The 11,232-nt window shown below is 49.5% G+C and overlaps 1 pseudogene; it reads left to right on the top strand.

Annotated features, from left to right (window-relative positions):
- Nucleotides 1-1,608: 1,608 nt before the first annotated feature.
- On the top strand, nucleotides 1,609-7,163 carry LOC146341759 (vomeronasal type-2 receptor 26-like; annotated as a pseudogene).
- Nucleotides 7,164-11,232: the final 4,069 nt, after the last annotated feature.

Below are 11,232 nucleotides of genomic sequence, written 5' to 3'. Positions count from 1 at the left end.
TTTGCTAAAATCTATTGATGTATTTATTCAGGATTGTAACAGCCGTAATTCTGCATAACGTCCGTAAGAAAGGCTATTTTCCGTAGAAAGCTGTCGGTACAGATTTATCTTCGTAACTTTTGGAGTGTAAAAAAAAGAGGAGAATTCTGGGGGCTTGCGAAAGACAGTACGGAGCACTGGCCGCAAACTGTGGAAGTCAGGTGGCACGGAAGGTACACAATTCGTAGACCCCTACTGAGGGGTCTCAGATGTAGGGATGTTGGAAAAAATCCACCACGGACTCTAGTGAGGCCAGATTCTTTGGAATCAGGCCCCCCGGAGTCTGTGGCAGAACGGACAAACCACCCACCGCCACCACCCGAAATCCCCCCAGACAGACCTACCTGGTGGTGGATGTGGCGGTGGCGGCGGCAGCGGCGGCGGCAGCGGCGGCGGCAGCAGCTCTTCTTCCTGTCACTGCCGGGCTGCTGCGTCCCCAAATGTCAGCCGTCGTAGCGGCTGCCATTCGCATGCCTGCATTGGGCCATGATAGGCTACGTAAATACTTACGTAGCCTATCACAGCAAAGAGCATGGGCACAAATGGCGACCGCTATGCTATTTGCGCCCCTGCTCTTTGCAGTGAAAGGCTACGTAAATACTCACATAGCCTATCATGGCCCAATGAAAGGACACAAATGGCGGCCGCCACGATGGCCGCCATTTGCGGCCGCAGCAGCCCGGCAACAGCTGGAAGTCCGGCTGCTGCTGGTCCTGGCTGGCGGCTCCCCGGCCTTGCTGCAGAGCAGAGCTCACTGGGGAGGATTTCGGGGGGAGGGATGGATCGCCTCCCCCCCCCCCGGATCCCTGGAATGGAACAAGGCAAGGGATTCGTACATCCCTACTCAGATGTTTTGTTGGAGAACCCTAGAACTATGGTCCTGGAGGAACTGAACATCCACACTGCTGCTGCCTTAACAGGACCAGATCAAGCCTTCATGTCCTCTATGACAACTATGGGGTTGTCTTGGATTGTCATTGACCCAATGCATAGGGCAGGGCTCACGCTTCATTTGGCCTTTGTCTCGGGGCATGAGGTGGGTGGCCCAGATCTTGCTGCACTGTGACATGGTGAAGTGCCACAGGCCATCGACATAGTCACTAAGGCCCCTGTACTGCGGCATGATCCTGAGTTGGCCTGATTTGGCATGCAATGAGTCAAGCCAACTCATAGATTTTTTGGTGGGAGGGTTGCACAAATCCTGACTTGCACAAAATCACAGCCAGAAATAGCACAGTTTGCATAAAATCACAGCTACAAACGGTCTAAGCTGCGATGTTGTGCAAATTGTGCTAGTCATGGCCAGGATTTGGCACTAATCCGCCTGCGACTTCGCACAACCCCTCTCCCACTAAAGTTCCTAAATGGCAGGAACTATGCAGCTCGGCTTGCAAATGCAAGCCAAGCTGGGTCCATGCCGGGGATCTGTTGGGCTCTGAAAGGGCCTAAGCATCTATCCAATTTAGAACACCGTGATACTTTACACCCACAAGTGAAACCATAATGATCAAAACATCTTTTTCTCAGTGCTGTCCATTCTCCACTGATGTTTCTGATTAGGTGCTGCCCATTTCTGTGTGTAATGACAACTGCCATCCTGGCCACATCAGGAAAAAGAAGGAAGGGGAGCCATTTTGCTGCTATGATTGTGCCCCGTGTCCTCAAGGGAAAATTTCTAATCAGACCGGTAGGAATCATGGTTCTTCATAGATGTCAAGCATACTGCATCTCATACCATATCCAGCAAAACCAGTGTAACAAAAATGTGCATGGCCTTTGGTCTGGAAGGAGTAAGAAAATGTTTCTGATACTTGAATATGTGGCTATAGGAAGAGGTCTTGTTATACAAGAATGCAGACCTCTCTTTTACATTCAGACCTAGGTATGCTTGGTCACACATTCTGACACACTAAACATTGGATTGATGGTTTCTTTCAGTTGGAAATGTGCTTCATATGTAAAGGAAAGAAGGAAGATATATATATAGCCAGCTACTGACAAAGAACACAGTGCTGTGTCATCAAGTAAAAGTGCAAACCAGTAATTCAGTGTTTCATACATAATACAAAATAAAATGAAACAAGTCCATATGCAAAGCTAGGAGATGAGCCATGGGAAAGGATTATAGTGTCTGTGTAAAATTTGCTATATACTCTTATATGTGGATAGACAACAGGCAGAAAGACAGATCATCACCCTTAGCTTCCAATTTCCTGGCTTTTTTGAGTTTAACCCAAAATGAGATAGCCTTAATTCTGGTGTTAACCTGGCAAGATTAATGGGGCCAGAATGACCAGACATATTCCTTAATAGTAAGAGGCAACGTTTCCAAGCACACCTTCTGTTAAGGAATATGAACAACAATCCCCCAGGAGGGCTTGGAGATGGTTAGAGAAGATGACTCATCCTTTTTCGTCCCTTCCAGCAAGGCGGGGGCAAGCTAGGTGTGAGCGGGAAACAGCAGAAGAACTTTGGGGAGACAAAAGATAGAGAATGGGAATGAGAGTGAAGTGACCTATAAACTCTGAAGCACTGGGGGATAGTATCTCCCTCTCTGGAGATCTGATGTGGGAAAGGCAGGGCTGCTGTTGTATTGGCGTGTTTTCTTTCATCTCTATTCAGTCTATGTATTTGTTAGGGATGTACGAAGGTGACTTACCTTTCCGTGGATTATGCTGATGCTGGGGGGGAGGAGTTCCGTCCCTCCCCCCGGAATCCTGGCCAGGGGGGGAGGCACTCCGTCCCTCCCCCCCGGAATCCTGGCCGGCCGGCTCCGCTCCTCAGGGATTCTGCGGAGCCGCCAGCCAGCTCCGCCAGCAGCCAGACATCCGGCCACTGGCAAGCAGGGACGCAAATGGTGGCGGCCATAGCCGCCGCCGTTTGCGTCCCTGCAGTCAGCCGTGATAGGCTATGTAAATGTTTACATAGCCTATCACTACTGATTAAAACAAAAACAAAAACGCACGTACGCAAATGGCAGCGGCCATGGCCGCCGCCATTTGCGTTCTTTATTTTGGCACGTCTTAGTCTACGTAAACATTTACGTAGACTAAGACGGCGAAAATAAGGGGAACGCAAATAGCATCTGCTATGCTATTTGCGTTCTCCTTATTTTTGCCATCTTAGTCTACGTAAATATTTACGTAGACTAAGACGGCCCAAAATAAGGAACGCAAATGGCGGCGGCCGTAGCCGCCACCATTTGCATATGCGCGTTTTTGTTTTTGTTTTAAAGTCAGACGTGATAGGCTACGTAAAGATTTACATAGCCTATCACAGCTGACTACTGGGACAGAAACGGCAGTGGCTACGGCCGCCGTCATTTGCGTCCCTGCTAGCCAGCGGCCGGATGTCCGGCTGCTGGCGGAGCCAGCCGACAGCTCCGCAGAATCCCTGCAGAGCGGAGCCGGCCGGCGAAGATTTTGGGGGGAGGGATGGAGTTCCTCCCCCCCCCAGCGAAACCCGGCGGAGCCAGGTAAGGCCAATTTCGTACGTCCCTAGTGTGAATGCACTGGCATTCGGCCTCCCAAAATCCGTGGCGGAACGGCCTCCCACCCCCTGCCACCAAGCGGAATCTCCCCGGGACGAAGCTTACCTGGGGCAGATGCTCCAGCGGCGGCAGCCATTTGCATCCTGCCAGGCTGCCATGATAGGCTATGGAAGTATTTACATAGCCTATCACGGAAAGAGCAGTGGCGCAAATGGCGTAGCCGCCATTTGCGTTCTTTTTTTTTATTTTTTGCCATGATAGGCTACGTAAATATTTACGTAGCCTATCACGGCAAAATTCAGGGACACAAATGGCAGCATCTACAGCGGCCGCCATTTGCATCTCTGTGCAGGTTTCCCAGCGGCTGGATGTCAGAAGACCGGCCCCCGCAGCCGCCGCCACCTCACCGCCGCCTCACCGCCACCGCCAGGAAGATCCCCACAAGGTAAGTCCCGTCCCGGGGGGGTGGCGGGGGTGGCGAGCCATTCCGCCACCGATTTCGGGGGGCCGAATGCGCTGGCATTCGGCCTTCCCGAGATCCGTGGCGGAACGTTCATACATCCCTAGTATTTGTAAATACATGCAACTATTTCAAAATGCCATAAGCCTCCAATGCCATAAACCTCTTCCTTCCAACAGAAATCAAACCCAGGTAAGCACAACACCCAAGACCAGTGGTACCATCAGGCTCAGTAGGACTCCTGCCTCAGTTGGCAGGTTGGAAGGGGTGGTGAAATGAGCACCCACACACACACACACACACACACACACACACACACTGCCTTCCCACCTCAGCCTCCAGCCACCGCTGCCATCCTGCTTTGGAGCTGAGTTCCTTCTCAAGTTTGTTGGGTATTGTATTTTGGAGGGTTTAAAATGGTGGGAGCCTCCTGCTGTGTCTGGCACTCTAGAATCTAGTGGGAGTGAAGATTCTACAGTAGGATGCTGCTGCTGGAACCAAGTAAGCTGAGCAGGAAGGGGAGATGGATGTCATGAGTAATTGGTGGGAAAAACAGGGGCAGGGGTGGGGGTAGCAGTATGATGGGGGACAGTCTTTGCTTGCCTACATCAGGCAGCGTCACTGCAGTTGGAGAGAGAGAGAGAGGGCTCCTTCACACCAGGCTTTTATCCTGCGATTAAGATTGCTCCTTCACAGACGTTTGCAGGCTCTTTATATGACACCGTGATCATCACTAAATGCCCATTGTTCTGTTTTTAAATACATCACAGATAATGAGCTATCAAATTACCCTGTTGTGTTCTGCTCGAGTTCCCTCTGTGAAAAGAGTAAACATGGCAAGAAAAGGAGTGAGGTCAATGAAAGAGAATGGAAGACTCAGATATCGTGAGAAGTGGGGGAAAGGGTTGGGGGAAAAGGAAGCACGTGAGTCGAAGTGATCCTGAATTTAAAATGGAAGCAGAAAGCCCCATTTTAAATGCAGGATTTTCTGCTGGTGTAGAGATGCCCAGATAGAGAGAGAGCAACACCAGTTGCTGGGGAAAATGGGTGGGAGGGTGCTGTTGCACTCATGTCCTGCTTGTGGACTTCTTATTCGTGCATCTGGTTGGCCATAGTGGGAACAGAATGCTGGAATAGATGGACCCTTGGTCTGATGCAGCATGGCTCTTATGTTCTTAAGTGTGTGTGTGTGTGTGTGAGAGAGAGAGAGAGAGACAGAGAGGGAGAGAGAGAGAGAGAGAGAGAGAAAGCAGCTTCTGGGTGAGCTTGTGGTTCACAGGTGAGATTTAAACCCAGATGTCTTGGCTCAAAGTTCATGCGTTACCATAATACATCAGGAAGAACCATGTTCTATCTCATATGAGAGGCATATTTATTTTATATATATATTTTGTTTTCCAGACTTGGATTAAGGCAGATATATTTGGGCAATGTTATCTGATAGGGATAGGATATATGAATAATTCAAGACTAGGGATGTACGAAAGTCACTTACCTTTTCGAAGGGTGACATTTGGAGTGGGGGGAGGTGCTCCGTCCCTCCCCCTGAAATTCTCTTCTGCCGGCTCCGCTCTGTGGAGGTTCCGCAGAGCCGCCGGCTAGGTCCGCCCGGAGCCAGACATCCAGCGACTGGGCAGCCTGCAGGGACGCAAATGGCGGCTGCCATAGCCACTGCCATTTGCGTCCCTGTATTTTGCCATGATAGGCTAAGTAAATATTTACGTAGGCTATCACGGCAAAAAAAAAAAGGGAACGCAAATGGGGGCCACCGTAGACGCTGCCATTTGCGTTGCCTTTTTTTTTTTGCTGTGATAGGCTATGTAAATAATTACATAGCCTATCACGGCAAAATACATGGCAAAATACTTAGCCTATCACGGCTTCCGCAGGGATGCAAATGGCCTCCCTGCGTTTGCCGTGATAGGCTATCACGGCTATCACGGACGCGGCCACCATTCACAAGTCAACACGAACAGCAGCAGGTAGGTGTCCCGTTTCACACGCCTTTCATGGGGTGGGGGGCAGGCGGGCCTTCATTCCACCATGGAGTTCGAGGGGCCGAATGCACTGGCATTCGACCTCACCAAGATCTGTGGCGGAATTCTCTGACATCCCTATTCAAGACAAGTTACTTTAACGGCCTCTACCATCTTCTCAGATTGCATCTGCTCTCTATCTCTTCTTAAAAAGCACTACTTTTTCTTTCCAGATATGGATTCCTGTATTGATTGTTCAGAAGATCACTATTCAAACTTAGAGCAGGATCAATGCATTCCCAAGGTTATAAGCTATCTCTCCTATGAGGAACCTTTGGGGATTTCATTGTCTTTCTCTGCTGTTGCTTTTGCTGTGATCACAGCTTTGATACTTGGAAACTTTGTGAAGCACCAGGACACTCCCATAGTCAAAGCCAACAACCAGAGCCTCACCTACATCCTGCTCATCTCCCTCCTTTGCTGCTTCCTCTGCTCCTTGCTCTTCATCGGACAGCCAAAGAAGATCACTTGCCTTCTCCGGCAAACAGCTTTTGGCATCGTCTTCTCAGTTGCTCTTTCTGCTCTTTTGGCAAAAACCATCACTGTGGTTCTAGCATTCATGGCTACCAAACCAGGATCCAAGATGAGAAAATGGGTAGGGAAAAGGGTGGCAAATTTGATAGTCATGTCCTGCTCCTTTATTCAAATAGGAATTTGCTTGATTTGGCTAAGTACATTTCCTCCATTCCCAGATATGGACATGCATTCACTGACTGGGGAAATTGTAGCAGAATGCAATGAAGGTTCAGTCACCATGTTCTACACCGTTCTGGGCTACATGGGTGTTCTGGCCATTGTCTGCTTCACAGTAGCTTTTCCAGCCAGAAAGTTGCCAGACAGTTTCAATGAGGCCAAATTTATCACTTTCAGCATGTTGGTCTTTTGCAGCGTTTGGCTCTCCTTTATTCCCGCCTATCTGAGTACCAAAGGGAAATACCTGGTGGCCGTCGAGATCTTCTCTATCCTAACTTCCAGTGCTGGCTTACTGGCTTGCATCTTTTTTCCTAAATGCTACATCTTAGTGTTCAGGCCCCACCAGAACATCAGGGAGCAAATAATGACAAAAAACTAACAAAGAATGCCAGAAACCGTTTCCTTTTCCCAAAATGTGTGCATAATTGGTCTGAATTGCTTATGAATAACAAATTGTGGTCCTACTTCACCCCTGAACAGGGCCTATTATATTGAAACATGTGGGATCTGATCTATGCAAATTAGTTGCATGTTTTTCCTTCTGAGTATATCAGAATTTCTACCTAGGAACAATCAGCTTGAGGCCATTGCTGGTGACTACAGACCTGTTGTACCTTTGGCCTTTATACTGCACCAGGAGTCGGGTATACATACTCTGACTAAACTCGAAATCTATCTGTATTTGACATTGATTTGTAGGGATGGCAGAGGATTCTGCCACGGATTTCAGTGAGGCCGAATGCCAGTGCATTCAGCCCCCCGAACTCTGTGGCGGAACAGCCTGCCCCCCCGCCCCCCCCGCGGATCCCCCCTGGGATGAGACTTATCTGGGGTGGATCTTCTGGGCGGCGGTGGCTCCAGTGGCGGCTCTGTCAGTGGCGGTTGCGGTGGCTGGTCTTCCAACCAGCTGCCGCCGCCGCCATTTCCAGTGTTGGGGGAGGGAAAAAAAGACGTGATATGCTACATAAATCTTTATGTAGCCTATCATGTCTGACTTTTTTAAAAAACCGTGCATATGCAAATGGTGGTGGCTACGGCCACCGCCATTTGCATTCCTTATTTTGGGCCGTCTTAGTCTATGTAAATATTTACATAGACTCAGATGGCGAAAATAAGGGGGAACGCAAATAGCATCTGCTATGCTATTTGCGTTCTCCTTATTTTTGCCATCTTAGTCTACGTAAATATTTACGTAGACTAAGACGGCCCAAAATAAGGAACGCAAATGGCGGCGGCCGTAGCCGCCGCCATTTGCGTATGCGCGTTTTTGTTTTAAAGTCAGACGTGATAGGCTACGTAAAGATTTACATAGCCTATCACAGCTGACTACTGGGACAGAAACGGCAGTGGCTACAGCCGCCGTCATTTGCGTCCCTGCTAGCCAGTGGCCGGATGTCTGGCTGCTGGCGGAGCCGGCCGTCAGCTCCACAGAATCCCTGCAGAGCGGATCCGGCCGGCAAAGATTTTGGGGGGAGGGATGGAGTGCCTCCCCCCCCCCAGCAGAACAGGCGGAGCCAGGTAAGGCCAATTTCGTACGTCCCTAGTGTGAATGCACTGGCATTCGGCCTCCCAAAATCCGTGGCGGAACGGCCTCCCACCCCCTGCCACCAAGCGGAATCTCCCCGGGATGAAGCTTACCTGGGGCAGATGCTCCGGCGGCGGCAGCCATTTGCATCCTGCCAGGCTGCCATGATAGGCTATGGAAGTATTTACATAGCCTATCACGGAAAGAGCAGTGGCGCAAATGGCGTAGCCGCCATTTGCGTTCCTTTTTTTATTTTTTGCCATGATAGGCTACGTAAATATTTACGTAGCCTATCATGGCAAAATTCAGGGACACAAATGGCAGCATCTACAGCGGCCGCCATTTGCATCTCTGTGCAGGTTTCCCAGCGGCTGGATGTCCAGCTGCGGGTGGCCCCGGCCAGCGGCTCTGGAGAGTCGTGGCGGAGTGGAGCCGGCCAGGGAGAATTTCGGGGGGAGGGTCAGAGCACCTCCCCCCCCCACAAATGTCACCCTTCAAAAAGGTAAGTGACTTTCGTACATCCCTAAGGATGGGCAGAGTAGTCTGTGAATCACTAACAGTTACCATCCCATCCCTCAAAAAGGGGAAATAGATGTACTTGAACATGCAAGAAATGGGTGGGGAAATCACACAGCCACACAAAAGAACTTCTTTGGACCTGTTCCAGCATCAACTCCCATTCTGCAGAAAATCAAGTCACTTTAGGATCATAAATGCACAGTGAAATGTGCGTGTGTGTGTATTGGGAGGGGGAAGAAGTCACACAACTACACAAAATTGTAAACTTACCTTTGCTAATGATGACACCCTATGATGATTTCCTCAGAGCCACACAGCGATGGCCAGATTAAGGTCATGATGGACTCAGGGGCTAGCTGTCTGTAGCAACCCAGTACTCTGTCCCCAGGACTGAACTCACACACGACACTTGTACATACACACAGAGAGACAATAACATAAAATAAAAGGGGAAAAATATGTCTCTCTTCTATGCATGCCTGGAAGCAAAAGACTAATATCTCTTTTATGGTGGAGAACTCAACACAAGCTTCCCCTTTTATGGGTATATGGCACAGACACAGAACATTTGAACACACATGACATAGGGGTCTCTCTGTCACACACACACACACACACACACACACACACACTCAGGAAAGAGACACAGACTTACTAACTTACTAACAGATACATACACAGCCAGTGCTGGTCCAGGACATTTTGCTGCCTGAGGAGGACCAGCAAATGAAATGCCTCCCATTTCTCATCGGATGATCTGGCCCAGTCACTGCCTCTCAGCCTTTCCTGTCACACAGGATTACTTTGAGGAGAAACATGGGGAAAACTGTGGTTCTTGGAGGAAAAGGAAAACACAATTAGAATAAAATAGAGTAGCTAATTATATACTAGAAAAACATAATTGTCCTACCATATGTCCAAAATAAAACTTCCTAACATGTAAAATGGCCACACATGTACAAGCATGTGCAGCAGAGACAAGATGTATCCAGTATCCAACTTGGAAATTCTCCCTTAGAGATAAATTTATCCCTGGAGAGGGGGCCTGACAACTGACACCATCTCTTATCACTCATATTAAACATTCAACATTTGAAAAAATCCCCTGCCTTCTCATATGCCTCACACATTTGCCTTCATCTTCTGCCTGAACATCAACTGAAAGAAACTTTGAGCTTTTCAACTTGAGGTTATTAATTGGCTGTTAGTTGGCTGTTAATCTGGTGTATCTCAGAGAGAGAATTAGTTGACTTAGAAGTGGGAGCTAACAGGGATAGCAGTCAGAGAGATCACAAAAGTTAGGTTGGGCTCTTAGAATGATTAGTTATAATTCTTTATCACATGACTATTTTTCTGGATGTAGTTTGATGCAGCGAAGCCTTCAAGCAAAGTTACACAGCTGGCAGAGTTGGACACATTATGCCTGCCCTGGCCCCTAGGCACAACCCCTGCCATGGTGACCCCCATAGCCCCTTGAAGGAGGGGTCTGTCCACTTCATTCCCCGGGAGGGGGGGTGGCTGCCCAGCAGAAGAGGTGAGGGGCAGCCATATAAGTCTTTCTCTCAGACTACTTCCTCCTAGCTTCAAACTGTCTGAACTGCAGAACTATGTCCTGGTTGTCTACCATGTACTGCCTGAATATGGTACTGCAGGCTGCAGCCTCACAGACACATTCAAATTAATTATAAGTAATGTGTTTTAAGAAACAACCATTAGGTGTACACTGTCAAATAACTAGGGATGTGGGAGAATTCCGCCACGGACGGAGGACGGATTCTTTAGAATCCAGCCCCCCGGAGTGTGTGGTGGAACAGAGCACTCCCCACCACCACCCTGCGGAATCCCCCTGGGATGGACCCTACCTGGTGGTGGTGGTGGCGGTGGTGGCTCTGCCGCCACTGGCAGCTCCGAGTTGTCTTCCGGTTGCTGCTGGGCTGCAGCCGGAAATGGCGGCCGCTATGCAGGCCGCCATTTGCATGCCTGCCAAGCAGTGATAGGCTACGTAAGTATCTACATAGCCTATCACGGCAAAAGGCAGGGACACAAATGGCGGCCACTACCCCATTTGTGCCCCTGCTCTTTGCCATAATAGGCTACATAAGTATCTACGTAACCTATCACAGCAAAAAACAAGGACGCAAATGGCATAGCGGCCGCGATTTGTGTCCCTGCCTTTTGCTCTGATAGGCTTCGTAGATACTTACATAGCCTATCATGGCTTGGAAGGGACGCAAATGGCAGCCGGCATAGTGGCCGCCATTTGCGGCTGCAGCCCGGCAGTGGCCAGAAGTCCAGCTGCAGCCAACCCCACTGGGCAGCTCCGCAGAGTTGCCATGACGTGGAGCCAGATGGGGAGGATTCTGGGGGGAGGGACGGAGCACCTCCCCTCCAATGCGGATGGCCCCAGCGGAATGGGGTAAATGATTTGTACACCCCTACAAATAACCCTGGGTCTGCATGGCAAGTTTCA

This window comes from Heloderma suspectum, chromosome 6 (genome assembly GCF_057233095.1).
Source record: "Heloderma suspectum isolate Gila_16-S chromosome 6, 16-S_ref, whole genome shotgun sequence".
In the NCBI taxonomy this organism is placed as follows: domain Eukaryota; kingdom Metazoa; phylum Chordata; class Lepidosauria; order Squamata; family Helodermatidae; genus Heloderma; species Heloderma suspectum.
This window is presented reverse-complemented; position numbering and strand designations above follow the sequence as displayed.